This window comes from Limanda limanda, chromosome 15 (genome assembly GCF_963576545.1).
Source record: "Limanda limanda chromosome 15, fLimLim1.1, whole genome shotgun sequence".
Classification (NCBI taxonomy): domain Eukaryota; kingdom Metazoa; phylum Chordata; class Actinopteri; order Pleuronectiformes; family Pleuronectidae; genus Limanda; species Limanda limanda.
This window is the reverse complement of record NC_083650.1, coordinates 6,404,970-6,422,623: the sequence shown is the minus strand read 5'-3', so window position 1 is coordinate 6,422,623 and position 17,654 is coordinate 6,404,970. Positions and strand designations below refer to the sequence as shown.

Genomic DNA, 17,654 nt, shown 5'->3' with positions numbered 1-17,654 from the left:
AGGAATTTACGTTTTCTAGCCCATTGTGTTTACATTGACGTTCTTTTGAGTTTCATGGTCACTTCATGTCCTCAATAAGCACTCCCCTTCCCTTCATCCTTGCATCTGCAAATTCAATTTCCTCCTGAATAATGCCTCTGTATCTTTCCTGTTACGAAGGTCAAAGAATGATAATCAGCCCTCCTTCCCTTCGACACGCTGTTTATACGTTTCTCATGTGAAGCCAATGTGACACACACATTTTGAATCAGTTGTGGTAAATTACAATCACATCTTCTTCCCTTCCAAAAACAGGAGAGCACTACTGTTGAGCATAAACACACAGGTGAGCTGAAAGCCTCTGAGCGGAGGAGATAAGAGGAAATCTACCGTCGGGTGACGCACAAAATCCACTGTGATTATGTCGATGAAGGTCGGAACTTGTATTTATAGTCTCACCCAGAAAACAATAGATTTATCTTCCATTAAATAATTATGTGATCCAGGTATGTGGCTGCTGTTGAAGCTTTCAAATGAGTTTTATTGTATCAAACTGAACACACACAGGAAAAAAAAACTTTCACAGTGGTGTCCAGCTGAGTTACCGCTAGGGAAAATGTATGTTGTTGTACGTTTCTGCTTAATGAAAATTGTTGTCTCCACCCACAAGATTTTCACCTAAGACCTGCAGGAATAAAGACCTGGTCGTTGTTGTTGTTGTCAACGTCAATAGATGTTCAAAAAACCATGTCATTTAAATGGACAGAGAATAAATGTGGATTTTAAGTGATATCGGCCCTGCATTTAGAGGGTTGTGCTTGTGAGTCACTACACTTTAAAGGAAACTGGGCAGTGGATTTGACGTGCTTATGGAAAACAAGCTGTCAGTTCTTAACGCTGAAGTGTTTCTACCTGCAAATCTTACCTCTATGTTGCTTATTACCTCTGCCAAGGAGGACACTGAGCTAAACGAGGTATTCAATAGATTCATATCAGAAGGCTGTCGTGACAAAGAGTTGTTCAAGGCCAGTGGGGATACATGTAATTAAATTATGGATAAAAAGGAAGATTTCTCATTTGTATCTAACCTTTTTGACTTTATCTGCCTTTGTCATGATTCTTGAACAATGAGAGACTGATTATTTGGTCCAGTTTTTCCAGTTTACAGACATTTACCTTGTTGCATTTGTGTTTGTATTTGTGTTCTGTTTGGTCGTTCAACTCTGGTCTCTATTTCCTGTTTTATTTTGCTCCCTTTGTGTCTTTTGCTTTATTTCCTGCCCTTGTGATCGTCTGCACATGTTCCTCATGTGTTTCACCGGTGTCTCATTATCTCTGGTGTTCAAAGTCTGTGTTTCTCTTTGTCTATGTTCACCTTGTTCCATATTTATTCGTTTATTGATTATTTGAAACACCTTCGCCTGCCACTGCATTGATCTCGGCCTGAATTTTGTCATCTGCATTTGGGTCCTTTGTTGAAACTTGGGACAACTTTTTTCGTTCACCATGTTTTTGTAATATTGCTATTTGCACCATGACACCAAAACTGATGTTAAACTATCGAGTCCATCCATCACAGAATCGTTCCTTCTGGATCTGTTTGGGGCTCACAAGCTGCAGAAAGGCACAGAACTGTGGTGAGGAGAGCTTCCATTGATTTTGGTTTAGGGGCAATGTTAGGTAATTCATGAGCTCTCCGCTAAACGAGGAGAGGCTCCCACTGGTCACGTGATCACTCACCCACAGCAACAAGATTTAACCCCACGTGATGAAATTGAGTTTAAAGTACGTAAATGTGCTTTTGAGCTTTCATTGTTTTGTTTTTTTACTTGGTTTGTGAAACTTGAGTCTTCATGTCATTTCTTGTGGGAGTTGTCAGACCTGATCTCACTGGAGCAGGTGGTAGATGTTCTCTTAATGAGCAGGGATCCATCATGTGAGAGTGGAAACAACCGAGAGGCTGTTATCAACCAGCCGGGTTGGTTCATAATTTGTTTTCAGCGGTAAATCGAATCCAGGTTTTATCTATTTCAGGAAATTATCATAACTATAACGATCTGATGATTTGTTTGAAGTTTGTCACGCAGATAATTTCCCTCTTTATGTTTCCACGTAACGTATTTGAAAGAGTAATTGTTTTTATTGTGAAAAGTGGATTATAAATTAGGTTTATCATTGCTATTGGAGATTTGCTGTTTCTTCACACTTTAAAGGAGACGTATTATTATCATAATCAGGTTCATCAATTGAATTTGTGTTATTATTTTTACATGCTCTATAATGTTCATTGTTGCAGCTCCCTTTCCCGTGAAAATGGGGCCTTTTAACTTTGCTGAACTTTAACTTACACAATAAAAACAAAAAAAAACTGAAAATGCAATAAATAAAACATATGTCTTTAATTATAAAACTGTCTCATATATATATTTTTCCCTGTTTCTGTCAGATTTAATGTGCCTGTCTAGTGAGAACTGGTTCCACTGAACGTGTTGACTTAATAACCCTGCTAATGCATATATATATAAATCTATAAATTGCATATTGCATCTCAAAATACATTTGCTTACTCTGGCAAACCACATGTCCTTTAAATTGCTATTGACAGGATTTGATAATCTGATATCCCTGTGCTCCTTTTTTCACCGTGTAATATTTTACTGAACTTTTCCAAAGTATAAATATACCAGTCACAATAGGGCACAATCAGTCAACATCACAACTGGACAGAATGCATTGTGCAAACGGGTCAACACATTGTGATCGATGCAGGGGAGAAAAGGCTTGTACAAGTACATTTCTCCATTAACCCCTCATGGAGTTGGAGTCAGGCGCAGTTTGGCAGATCTCTGTGGAATCAACACTAACAGTGATGGAGTATGACCTGCAACTTGGCTAACATATAATTGTCATGGCAACAGCATCATTACGTGTCCAGCACCAGCAATAGCATTGAAAGCCTATTGTAGTTCGCAGCGGTCGATCCTGACTCACCCTGTCGCGCGGGTCAGAGGCGAAGCTGTTCTTTTATCAGGCGGTTTGATCCTCTTTGATTGTTTTGTGTTTTCTCCTTGCATGTTTTCAGCATTCTGTAAATTTAACAGAAGTTTTGACCACAGTCAGTTTACATGACAAAAGTGTGACTATAAACAACACGGATACCAATTCGACCTGGACACCAGCTCCATATAATCACGTTTCTTCACAAGGTTCGAACACAGCCACAGCTTTTGCATCAAGGCACAGAAAAATGAATTTCTCTTGCCCTTGCACCACACAAGCTTGTTTTTCCACCTCCAGGACAAGGTTTCCTTTTTGTCCATGCAGCTCAAGAGCCTAAAACATAATTTACCGTTCTCCAGAGAGGATTATAATGAGGCGTCTGCTTTTTACCTTCACTTCACATCCATGCACTGTCACCAATTACGCCGGGTTAACTTCCTGTGCTTCTGGTACCGGTGCAGCGTAGCTGTGCGCACAGATGCACCTAGCATATGAATCAGTCTGATTATACAGACAATGACTAATGTCACACAGTGAATTTCCTTTTTGCATGTGTCAATTTGTGATGAAAAAAAACCCTGGGCAGATGATAGTGACGGAGAAAGGCTTTTGTTAAGCCCTGAAGCAATTTACTATGATGGTGAATTTCCAGGAAGTGTGTAACAATAGGACTAGGAGTATTGTTCTTAGAGGAGTATTACAAAGAGGACTTCCTCTCCGTTTACAGGCGTCGCCATCTTGTGTCTATCGTTTTTTTTAGCCAGAATCTGCACAGTGATCGTGGTTTGGAGTAGAGCGCAGCTCGGGCTGCAATTTCCCATCAAAACCAGTCTGAGCCTAAGAGAAACTATTTATCTTCTGGTTTTTATGTTTCCAAACGCAACACAGACCAAATGTTCTCCTGATACCGGGCACATGCAGTGTTAAAATCATTTAAATAGCCCGGCTAATGTGACCTAACCCGACCTGACCCTGAATATTGGCTCCTGACGGGCTCATGTTACCTGAAAAATTAACACTTGAACACTTAAAATGATTGAGTTTGGGACCAAGCTGTTTAATGTGTACTTTCACCTTGTAATTTGGCCCATGTCCTATCTGCTACCATGGAGGAGGCAGGGTTTATGACCTATACCTCAGCCAGCCACTAGTCGATACAGATGATTTTTGGGAACTGTCATGTCGTCCATCTTTCTCTACAGTCTGCGGTTAGAAGCCCAGCAGTTAATTTTGTCTGATCAGATTTGCGCTCGTGTTTTGACTTATTATTGGACCAAAGCTGGAGATTTCACAAGCTTCACCAACTGCACGGCTGTGAATCCATTTTTTACAAGTCGCAGTGGGAGAAGTCCAGGTGTCAATAACACAGTAGGATGAATGATGGTCTGGTTGAATGAGTGCTGGCTCACTGTCAGACTCTCACCGACAACGACACACAACAGAGGCTTCATTAATGTTAATATCGCTCACATCTGCTTCTCCCGCTGCTGCACAAAGACCTATTTTATACTGAATTTAATAAAACCCCAGTGTGCTGTTGTTGATTATCGTCCCACAGGACAACTCAGGATGGGAATGAGTCCCATGTGTTGTGCGGCCTGTTTGTATTAAGCATGTTAACCTTTACAATTACTGTCACAATTAATTAATTCACTCATTCATTGTCTACCTGACTTTTGCCATTTGCACTAAGTGTCTTGACATTTCAGACCGGGACACTCCCGCCGGCAGTGACCCCGGCACGTCTCACCCCTGCAGTCCCATTTCAGTTTGGATGGATGATCCTCACATATTTAAATTTATTTGTGCACCTCTTTTCATTCAAATATTGTTTTTTTTAATAAAAGCAATAGAAGCCATTATACACTCACTCCCATCCACACACCAACCATAACTGAGAAAACTGTGTCATAAATTTGAATTACTTACACCTGCTTTACTCAGAGCAAATCATCCTGAAACTACCTTTCAAGTATACCTCTACTTTTCGAAAGCATCTCTATAACGGATTTAAGATTCTATGAAGAGTTTGAGACCTTGATTTTCATCTGCTATTGAGCAACATTTTAATTTCAGAAATATTTGTGATGTTTTAGAATTCATCACTTTTTTTTAATTTATTCTCCGTTTCATATGTATTTCTTATTTTCAAATTTTAAGCATGTACTTGGTCAACTGCACTGTGTAGTTACTTGTGACATTATCACAAATCTGACTGTAAGGAAATTATTCTTTCCATTATGTGAAATTATGTTGAGTAATAACCAATAATTTTTCCAAACAGTTTGATTGTTATGATTATAGATAATGAGTGATTCTTAGGAATAAAATATATATATATATATATATATACCGTTTTCTCTTTCAGCCTCAACAGAAGCTGCAGAGACCTTCTACTGGATTCTCTTGAAGGACTCGTGTGGAAATGTAGCACATGTAAGCAAAGACAGGTCATGACATTTTACATCCTCTTCTAGTATTCAAAGTAACTCCTCTCCTCTCTCTTTTCTATGTGATATATAATGATAATACAGTTTACCGGTCAGTTAACTGAAAACCCTCCACAGAGTGAAGTGCAGATTTTAGAAGTCAACAACATCTCTTTAGAATTTGGTTGTTGTGTATCCATGGAAACAACACGCTGCAATCTCCTGAGCAGTTTCCTTCTTCTATATATGAGTCTGATTCTTGGCGATAGTTTTTGGAACATGTGCATTAAGGGACACCTTCACACCTTTGTCCCGTGGCTGATTGGACGAGACACTGAGGAGAGTTTGAAACTGTCTGATAGAAATCCTGGTTTGTGTTTCCGCCAGAAGTCAATTTAATTTTCTCACGCTTCTTAGTCTCGCTCTTATTTCTTTCTATCTTCCGTTCCTTTTGGTGGTTCGCCTTGCTGCCTGGAGTCAGGGAAGATGGCCTTTTGTCATTCTGTTATCACCCACAATGCACTGCTGCTCTTTCTTTGTTACATTGTTCACATTTGATCCAGTTACGCATTGTAATTTCGCGAGTGCTCTACAGAATTGTGTATGACGAACGTACATCCTGTCGTCATCATCTATGTGGGCTTCATCTAAAGATACATTTATAAGTTTGTAGATGGACGAGTTAAGAAGATGTCTTTGCATTTGAATTGAGAAAATGAAGGAACTGCTTCACTTCAAATTCTAATTTAACTTCCTGCAATTGGTTCAAAAGACCAAACTATCCCAAAAAGTGTTTTTTTTACTGCTCAAATGAGCGAACCGTGAATCAGTTTGATCCAGACAGAAAACCTTTCACACCTTTCACACCTTTTATTTTGGTTCAGGCTGAACACAAACGTCTAGATCACACAAAATCCCTGTAAAAATGCTCTAACAGGCTAAGAAAGTACCTAATTTTCCAACCCCTGTCTTGAAATAAATGAGAGGACTTACTAATTCTTTCCTCAATGACGAGTCAACTTGTCGACTTCACTGCTCTGCTTTAAGCTCGACCTCGATCGGACTGTGACCCACGAGGCCTGCGTCCACATGCAGCTGATTTTGCACCGGAAGCAGTCACGACTCTATTTTCAGTGCAATTCTTTTTATTGTGGCTAGGTTACAAAATCACAGTGAGGCGCTGTACCAACAGTTGAGCCGTTGTCAACCGAGCGCAGCAGGAAAAGAAGCATTTATGTGGAAAACATAAGGAGCCAGTGTAAGAGCAGCTGTCAGGGGACACAGGCCCCAACAGCACGGAGACTTCAGGGAGGAGAACAGATGAGGAGCCTGCAGGCTCTGTGCAGTAAAACAGTGCAATGCTTTTCAACACTCCAAGTCAGAGACCGAAGCATCAGCTACAGTTGTCAGGTGGAAAAAGAACACGGTGAGAGAGAGGGGTGAGCGAAAGAAGAGAGAGAGAGAGAGAGAGAGAGAGAGAGAGAGAGAGAGAGAGAGAGAGAGAGAGAGAGAGAGAGAGAGAGAGAGAGAGAGAGAGAGAGAGAGAGAGAGAGAGAGAGAGAGAGAGAGAGAGAGAGAGAGAGAGAGAGAGAGAGAGAGAGAGAGAGAGAGAGGGAATAATAGAAACATGAGAAAGACAGATGTTTCTGTGAGTCCTAACAGAGATTTACTGGCACATATACTGCAGTGGTTTCTCAACACAGACAAACAGCAACCCTGTGGATATGACAGTACACACACACGAGCACTCACACACACACACACAAGCACTCACACACACACACACACACACGCACACACACAGACACACTAACTGTGTTCCAGGAAAACAGCTTAAGGGAGTCTTCTCTAATCACCTATGCAGCCAAGCCGAAGAGATGTAGGTAATAAACCCCAACGGATGCTGACTCATTTTATTCAAGAGCGTACACACACACACACACACACACACACACACACACACACACACACACACACACACACACACACACACACACACACACACATGAACACCAGACACACACATACACACAGATAAACAATATTAAACACCTCTGGTCTTGTCTCTTGCTTCCGCTATTGCTGATCTTTAATCACCCCGTATTTTGCCTGCTCACAAAACAATGCAGCTGAGGATGTGCAGGTGGTTTTCATCTTTGTCCGTTTGTAAATTGATCTGTGACTACACTTCCTCCTGTGAAGCTCCAAGATCCCTGAAACAAACGGCAGCAATAAGGTGCTTCTTTAGAATATTCATGTCAGACGTCACACTTCACCCCACTGGATAGATAAGTGAAATTAAGGGAGATTTGTGCAAATCAGACGTGATAAAAAAACTGATTCCTGTTTCAGTGAAGCAGTAGATGTTATATTTTCAAAAAAGGAATGAACAAAAAACATTTGGCCGTCATTTCAGAGGGCAACTGGCAGCTTGCACCGTTGATATTTGTCACAATTTAAGTTGAAAAGGCCAAAAAAAGGTTGAAAAAGTAGATTTGGTGTGAGATGGAAACACATCCGAGCACTGATCCGCAGCCTGGCCTGATGCTGTGAATTTAAAACACAACTGTGAAGGTCACATCTCCCAGTGTGTGAGTCCTCTTGATGCCTCATCACATGAAGGGAATCTGGATGTGCTCCACCATTCACAAGGACGGATGCTGTTTTTTTCATTTGACATGAGGACTCAAAATAATCTAATTCTCATTACCTCGGTATTGTGCTCTGTACTTTTCTTTCTCGAACAATTTCATCCAGGTCAGATTGCTCATCGCGTCTCCTTGCTCGGCTGCTTCATGTGACATTTAGAGAGGGACGTCTTCTGTGTTTTTCGAAGATTACAGATAGTTGAGGTCACAGTAACATTTTCGTAACAATGCTTGCTGGCCGATAGAAGCGGAAAATGGCTCGACAACTGTGGGTTGCATTGCAAATTTTGTCCAAACATTCCTGATCCCCAGGGGCCGGTTTTTCAAAAGTAATCTGATCGGATTACGGCTATCGGATTGGATCAAATCTTGAAATTGGGTATTTCAAAAGAAAAAAAGGATTCAGAATTTGGATTGGATCACGTAATCTAATCTTGTTGTTGATCCGGATCAAACCTTGAGTTTGGGTTTTTCAAAACTTTTTGGTAGGATTGGGATCATTGTGATCCCAAAAATCAGGATTAAACTGATCCCAGCAGGAGGGTGGATTCATGGTGGATATCAGTAATAAAACTAGGTAACTAAAATTGGTTACTTAAATAATACAACATTTATATCATACATTTTACAGTATTTATATTTATTCATCAATTTCACTTGAATTGTTCAACAGGAAGTACATAAAGTAGGTAGGCAACAAAAGACCACGCTGAAGCCAAGAACAGCCAAACAGGCAACAACCCATATAAGAGGGGTGAATACACAGACATAGTCCTTGATATTATTGGAGGTGAAAAGTCGGAAGCTCTGCATGAGATCCAAGATGTTGCAGAGGATGGTGAGCCTTCTTCAGAAACATTTATTCTTAATCTCAGCCCTGTAATCGAGGGAGAAGGTCAATCACAGGTGGAGCCAGAAGGCCTAGTTCCCACAGGACCCCCAGAGAGAGGCTCAAAGCACCCAAAGAAAGATGACGCCTATAAGGTACTTCTGCAAAAAGAGAGTGAAAGGGCAGAAGTACAGATCCATCTAGCAGAGGAACAGCTTATTATTGCCCGACGAAGCAGATGATGATGATGAAGAAGAAGGAGAACTCATAAGAAGAACTACTCATAACAAGAACTAAGAAGTAATTTATTTTGTTAAGTATTGGACATTTAAGCCTTGTTTTATCCAGTTCAATTCAATAAATCTTTGTTTGAAACCTGTTAAAAACATCCATAATGTATTTGTGAGTAAAGTATGTATTTATTTATTTATTTGTTGTAGGTCTCAGATGAGTGGACTGCCTGTTTCCAAGAAATGGACAATGGAGGGGGATGTTTATATTGTTTGTTTGCTGTTCCGTTCAGTCCTGTTTTCTGTTCAAATAAAGCATATTGGAGTGACCCCACACTATTCTACCTGTTGTTCTTTACATAGCTACATTGTGATAGTCCCATTTAGACCACAGGTAATCCAGATTTGGTAATCCTGAAAAGTTTGAATCCGGATCAGAGTAATCCAATCCCACATTGCTTTGAAAAACCAGCATAAAAATAAAATGGATTACGTGATCCTGGATAGCAGAAAAAGAGATTTCCTAATCTGGATCAGTTTGATCCAGACTAAAACTTTTGAAAAACCGGCTCTAGAGGATGAATCCTGCTGCTGCCGGTGGCCCCCTGAGGTCCAAATATAAGGTTTTGATTGAAACGTCTCAACAATGATTTGAAGGATCAAGGCATTCTCCTTCTTCTTGAGATTGAGCTCTCCTAACTCTGGTTATCCCCTGACTCATCTTGTGCCACAACCAGGTCAAGATTGATTTCATACAATGCCCAAATGAAAAAATACCTGCAGAGCTAATCCCTTTCCCACCAGCCTCAGCTGTTGTTAATGTTTCTGAAGGGGTTTGGATGAATTATGACTATTATGAATTTGAGAGCAAAGTTTTACTCTTTTATTGAAAGTCAAAGTTTCAATTATGTTGTATAACATGTCTATATGTGTTTCTGTCGGTTTCGATTTTAGGAGCATTTTAAGACCATAATAAATTAATTGAAAACCCATGTCCAGCTAAACAGAGAGGAAGGAATATCCGAGTCCCAGAATAACTCCCACTTCTCCATAATTGAAGATAAGGTGAAGTCGGCGTGTAGAGGATAATCCTCCAGACACCAGGTTATCAGTTCCATGTTCGTTTCGTTTGTAGTTTTAGTTTTCTAATATCTATGAGACCTGCAATACACAAAGAAAATGATGCATCCCACCTTAATATTTTTTTAGAAATGCAATGGAAGCAGGTTTCAAGCCATAAAATTAAGCTATTTTATACTTTTTAAGACTCTTTATTAAATAAATCCACAAGCAACAATAAATTGCTTTTAATTTTGAGTTTAACAAGTGTTTGTCTGAACTCACTTTTAAACCCGCTGAATCTTGACTTCACTCTAGAGCTCAATGCAATCACAGCATTGATGCAACAGCAACTCAAACTGAAATCCAGCTCTAAACTCCAGGTTAAATGTGTTTGGTGCTAACATAATGTGATATTGATGGACCAGTTACCAAGTGAACACTTCAATCTGTCAGTGATTGTTTGCCACAGAAACTGCCCTTTGTTTGTTGCTGCTGGAGTGTTTCTTTTTTTATCTTCTCCAATTATGCTGTTACCTGTTTCTCTGCCGCTGGAAAACAAGATTCATATTGTTTCTTAGAGGTATATTTTCATTGTTATCATTTAATATCTCAATGTGTCTCATGGAGAATTGTCTAAATATGACATATTTTGGTCACAGGCCACAAGAAAGTGATGAAACCAACAAATCCAGATATTGTTTATGCCGAGGCTCTGACTTATTATCCAGGATTTCAGAAAGTGTCGGTCTGATTTATGGCTGTGCAGCCGGCAGAGGAGGAAACCGATCTTTCAAGCATTAGTTCAGATTTACCGGAGCACAACAAGGCTCTTCTTATCAAATAACACCACAAAATAATGCATTACTTTGGACACGAGTTGACAACACGTATCAAAACATCAACATATCAAAAGAAAGATGAAAAAGAAACGACTGGTATGTGTGTTTATGTAAAAGCATCACGGTACAAGACGCCTCCCTGAGTTACTGAGGATATACATCAAGTAATGTTCAGACAAATATTTGCATTAATATTTCACCAGGAAGTTCAGTCATTTTTTCTTCCCCTGTGAACGGAGATGCTACGGAGTCGAGAGGTTCAGGTTGAGATACATTATGTCTGTAACACGCTCTGGCTGCCATTAAAAATGTGTGTAGTGATTAATAAAGTGTAAGATCTGTCATTATGAATAATCCATCAATGGTGCAGTTAATTAAGTCGTTAATAAATGGTTAACGGCTTTTCCAGCTAAAAGTTTTATCATTAGCTATAATAGGACTAAATGATTATAATTAAAGAAAAACTTATCAAGTTCACATATCAAAGCCACACTTTATTTCTTCTTACACCACAAATTTATTTAATCTTCTAAATTCAATTTTTTTAAGAGGATTGATGCATCGCATTTAGGTTGCCAGGCAACCAGCAGAAACGCTACTTTATAAAGCACAATTTCAAAGGCCTTTGCTTACTAAACGTGTTCTGTGGTGCAATTCATTTTCACTTAGAATTTTAAATAATATTTTTTAAACCTGTATCCAGTCAACATCAGCAAGGGAAATATAGCTGAGCGATGCTTGGGTGGGGTGGGGGGGGGGGGGGGGGGGGGCTTTTATTTTTGGGTGTTTATCTTCTCATCTACATCAGAAGAAGGTATGAGACCCTGATATTTTAAGGAAGCAACAGAGAGAACTTTTATCTGCCCTTTTTTTTGCTGTACATAGAAAAACAGCTGTGTCCTCATAGCAAGAAAAAACAAAACACTTAGCATCTTCAACCCTCTCTGTGTGTTTCTCCTCAGCTCCTCAGAAGGAGAAGAAAAACGCCACCTGCCTTTGATCATGAAGAAAATCATTCCATCCTTGTGTTTTGTTCTCTGAATGCTGAGCAGCCTTGTGCTTTAACAGCTTCTTCAGAGCAGCGAGCTGTGAGACCAGTACACTGGAGTATCCATGACAAACACCACAGCCCAGTCGCAGCAGTGTGAAAGGTCTGATATGTGGACGTGCTTGTGATTGATTGGACCTGTGGGGGCTGCTGTGCTGGATTGTTAGGCCTGATCTCCTGGTTTCAAACTTCCTCTGCAGAAGCGGTTTCCCATGTGGAGAACTTAATTAGATTGTAAGGATTGTGAAGAGGCTGCTGCAGCGAACACAGAAGTGGTCTCGACGGCAGCTATCTACACGGTCCCGCCTCGGCTCAGCCTCCCGGTGGAATCCCACTCTGTCACGCCGCTGACAGCCGTCGCCATGAGAGGTTTCTCTCGGCTGCCTCTCCCTGTGTCCCGTCCTCCCTCGCTCTGAGATGAGTGGGCAGACGGGGACGATCATCCCTTCAGTTTTAATTAGTCTTTTCAGAGAGGGGAGTCTGTTCACGGAGACGTGCTCTGAGGTAACAGTCGAGAAGAGGCGATACATGCAAACATGTTGGAGCCAAGGATTTGCCCAGCTTAGTCCCCTCCAAAGTAATCGATGGCTTGTATCGTTTTATTAAAAATAATGAAGCAAGAGGAATAGATTTTCGGTTTCCTGAAAGGAAAAATTAATTATTTAGTGTTACGATCACTAACCCCTCCTTCTCCACTAACAGGGTCATATATTCTGCCTGTACAAACAAATTGTATTGATCACAACTGGTACATTGTACCAATGATGTACCAAGTAATTGAGTCCCAGCAGAAATAAAATCACAGCAATGAATTTTCTTCCATCGATGACTAACTGACATTCTCATTTTTCCATAAATCCCTGAAGGGGAGGTTGAGCGAAAAGGTTGATGGTTTGATCTTGAGTTCTTTGGTCTGCCTGTAGAAATGGGCAAGATACAGAACATCAAACATAAGAAAATATCTGATAAAGATGAAGGGATCAGCAAAGACAATTTCAATGAAGGTGTTATTGCCAGTAATGGTAGAATATGTGAGTTGGCATATTTCATTATATCAACAAGTCTTATTGTAATCATAGTCCACGGTCAGCTGCCACCACGATCACGATCCACGATGTGGCTGCAGCAGCGCTCCTGGATCTACAGCGATAAAGCCCAAGGACTCGGGGGAAGGTGTGTGTTACTTGGTGAATGTCATGTGGTGCAAAGTGCTTTTGAATGATTGATCAGAGAAGAAAACATTTGTGGAGTGTTTACCGTTTATGCAGAGTTTTACTCAGACTTCAGAGGGTTCAGTCTTAAAATGAAACGATTTAATCCCAACTGAAAACTGCCCAGCGAACGTAAAACTCATTTGTGCATGTGGAGGTCTGATTGTTCATGTATGTCCGTGTACAGTGAGGAGAGTCTTAACTCTGTGTGTCCTGATTTTACATTTCTTTGGTTTTCACACCAAAGAAATGTTCACACAACACCTGAATCATGGTTCATGTCTTTATGACATTGTTTTAATTGGTGTAGTTCGCGTGTTCAGCTACATAATTTAATCTGCAGGATAGGAATCCAACCCAGCACCTCGGGTTGTTATGAATCTGAGTTCTTATTAACCTGTTGAAGAGCAGGTTGTTAGTTTCAGAGGTTTCCAGTGAGGGCGAGGGGACCTGAGGGCAAGAAGGGGGGGAAGGTACGGGACAAAGACGGATGAAGAAACGAGCCTGGGAGGAAGAGAAAAGGTAACGGACAGGAAGAGAGGAAGGAGAGAGGTTGTATACCCTGCAGTTGATGAGACAGCCACAAGTGTCGCCATGGAAACCAGCACAGTTATGAGTCATGGGTTGTAACATTGGGGTGAAGGTAGGAAGAGAAAATGATTATCAACGGCAACATAAAACAAGTCAGGAGGAAATGACTGTCGTTAAAATCCACAGCACAGGATTTAATTCCTGCGTTTTCTTGCTTCTGCTTCTGTTCAGATCAAATCTCACCAAGTGAGGCATGAATTAGTTCTACTGTTTTTTATCTTTATTTGATCGAGTCTAATTAAGAGTGAGTTGGAAAAGAATGAACACAGTTCTCACAGACTATGCAGACAGAAAACCACAGCTCCTTTTAAGGCCTTGTCCAAACTAATGCAGGATTTTATTTAGAATGGATATTTATTTAAAGTTTTCCGTTCACACGAACTTTGTGCAGGAAAATATCTTCGTCCAGATGAGAACACAAACATTAATAGGAACACTCAAGCATGCCAGGCCAGTAGATGGCGATACAATCTATGTCAACGATTCGTAGAAATACCAGAGAAGAGCTCGAGCTGTTAAAATCTCTTAGATAAATATTGGTAAAGAAGCAACTATGACTTTTTACATTTCCCAAAGTTTCCAGAAGCAGTGAAATGAGCATGAAAAAATGCTGAAGGGTGGAATTTTGTCGTTACCTCTGAACGTGAGATTTCTGTGAAATGTTTGAAAGGTCAGACAGGTCATCTCTTGAGTACATCTGCACGTTTGAAGGCGCTTCAGAAGGAAAGCACCTTTCTTTTACTTTAACCAAAACTGAAATAGCTATAAATCACCATATCTGTCATTTTGCATGCGGGGAGTTTAAAGAGAGAAATGTTTAACTCAAACAATTATTTTCCAAATTCGGTCATCAGTAGCGAGCAGATGGAAACCCTCACTCACTCTGGAAATCTGCTGGTGAATATTTCCCTGTGTCTCTTGGCAAACTCAATGATTGATGAATTCAGCACGGCTCCGCAATGATGATGATGAATTATTTAATTTAATTTTAGGGAGGTTTGACGTAGAGCTAGAGAGAGAGAGAGAGAGAGAGAGAGAGAGAGAGAGAGAGAGAGAGAGAGAGAGAGAGAGAGAAATAGAGATACTGTTCGTGCATATGTGTGTGTTTGTTTGGCTGATGCTGTGAAGAAGACATGTTTTGACATTTCACTGACAAACGATGAGAGTTGACAGATTATCCTGCTGCTTTGCGGACGTCAACCGAAAACTCTCCTATGATGGATACGCAAACTTTTCCTAGAGGACAATTATCTAATTCTGTCTTTGACATTTGACAACATGATAAGTATCGTACTTCAGGTCATTGTGTCATACCCTGGTCGGCTAGGATGCACAACATTTTAAAGTCTTCAATTAACCTAAAACCAATCCACATGTCATTGGACTTTGGGAGGAAGGCACCAGGATTCAAATCAAGAACCTTAGTGCCCTGAGGCATTTGTGCTAACCACTGCACCACCATACCATCCTTATATAGCATGTTGATTAGTGAAATCTTGAACATTTATTATATGACCGTGACAAACAGTTCAACCCAATACCAATCTCCTCCTCATGTTTCATTATCATCAGCAGCCCCTTGTGTCTCTGAATGAATCACTTGCCTGTTGTGTTGTGAAGTTATGTGAATAGAAAGAATCAATTTGTTTCAGGCAGATTGGACACGACTTAGATTTTGCTCTAATGCTTGTTTTGGCTAAAAGCAGGAGGGAATACGGATGATGCTTAACTGATGTTCTAACTGTTATATTTATAATACTGAAATGTGGCCATGGCCCAAACCCAGTCCTGCGTTTTTAAGAGAGTAATAGGGAGCAGTGATATATTCTCGTGACTTCCTGCCATTAATAATGCTTTTGAAAATTATAAGTTATTCTAATGGCTCGGCTTGAATCGACCTCTGGGATCTAATTTCTCGGAACAGGGGAGCTTCCTATTGTTTGTGACAGAAAGAGGAAAAATGACTCTTCATCATCCATTTATGATTCTGAATCTGGACGTAAGTTACAGCACAGTCCATTTAAATAAACATTATATTAATTCACAGAATTATTACATGTGCCGTAGAATATTGGTCAAAATATAATTCCAAGATCAAAAATACACAGTGAAGTGTAATATCACAGCATGTCTTGCCAGGTGAACAGTAACTGAAATATAAAGATTTTAACGTGAAACTAACATAAGTCCGATATGTAATGCAGTTGCATAATAGTCCACCATTGTTCCTGTGGCCTGGTGCGCTCACGACAAATCAACTTCGACAGTCGGGCCTCAGGACAGCAGCACGAAGCAGATTCAGAGGGAGGCGCTGGTGAAATCATGTGAAAGGGCCATTTCAGAGCTGTCACGCCGTCTCACTGCGATAAGATCCCTACCAGGTAACAATTTAGAGTTCGAACCCCGGCTGGAGCCATTATTGCTTTTCCCCAGCTCCCATTTATCTGTGTTAAAGACAGAAATGGTATAAACCGATAAGAAATTGCTTTTCCATGTTTTGTAAGACAGACAATGGGGCTCAGAAATCGCAAAACTAATTTTGCAGTGCGCTAGGCAAGGTGTAAACTGGATGTGAACCCAAAGTGTCCCATGTATTGTAAACGGTCATTATGGTCCAAATAGCACAAAACTAAGTTAAAGCAGAGACTGGGGAAATCACAGGCAAAGCTGATATGAAACTGACAATTAAAAGGCAAATGAAATTAAACGCCTCTTAACCTTGAATAAAAATCATGGATTTCTCTGAACATTGTTAGAAACACTTTACATAATGTACAAGTGAACAGAATCAGCAGAATAACACTCATTTAATTTGTGTACTTCATCATCTGAATCAACTCAATTGCCCTTTTATCTAATTTTTATTCATTTTGGAGAGTCGTAATTAGCCGAGTAAATTCATAGCTTTTCCAAAAGTGGCTGAGTGCAAGCAGGCAGATCAAAGCACATAGTTGAGGTTTCCGGGTGCGATGGATTTGCTCAACCCTGTAAGGTTCTTGTACATGTGCAGGCGTCCCTCGTGATTTCACCTTGAGACCTTCAGAAAAGCAGACAGGTGCCGTCAGTTTGACCTCAGGTTCCAACTGCCAAGCCACACACACACACACACACACACACACACACACACACACACACACACACAAACACACACACATACAGCAGTCCCTTAGTTCCAGAAAACCCCCAGAAGGCCGTCTTAGCTTGGTTTGATTAACGACACAAACCCAATGACCAGTGAGTGGAAGATAAACCCACAGACACATTCTGGAGCAAAGACATCAGGGTTTTGTAGATAAAGTTCTGACTGAAGGGATAAACATCTTTCTTTGCATTGCTCGTGGGCCTTGAGATAACAATGTCGGTCTGTCTGTTGATCGACCGCTGCAGTCCAGACTGAAATATCGTATCGTCCACTTGATGTACTGCCCCAAATATTTCTAAATGTTGCTTGGAAGGTTTCCTGATTGTGAATTCTCATGACTTTGGTGATCCCCACACTTTTCTTCCAGCGATCATGACGTCTGTGATTTTGAACGAATTGTCTTGACAACTAATGGATATATTGCATGTTTGAGAAAAACAATTTTGGTGTGTAATTGGACTTTTTGGTTTGGGCCATGTCCCATCTTCTAACATGGAGGAGGTAGGGTTCATGATCCATTGCGCAACCAGCCACCAGGGGGAAATCAAGACGCTTTGGCTACACTTTTGGGCAGCCGTAATGTTGTTCATCTTTATATACAGTCTATGGGGCTAATTGCTACTAAGACATCGTAGTATTGCGGGAC

General features: G+C 40.5%; 1 long non-coding RNA gene across 1 annotated transcript; it reads left to right on the top strand.

Moving 5' to 3' along the window:
- Positions 1 to 8,579: 8,579 nt before the first annotated feature.
- LOC133020684 (uncharacterized) lies at positions 8,580 to 9,431 on the top strand. Its single transcript, XR_009682933.1, has 3 exons — positions 8,580 to 8,633; positions 8,730 to 9,185; positions 9,326 to 9,431. It is a non-coding gene; the product is annotated as an uncharacterized LOC133020684 (long non-coding RNA).
- Positions 9,432 to 17,654: the final 8,223 nt, after the last annotated feature.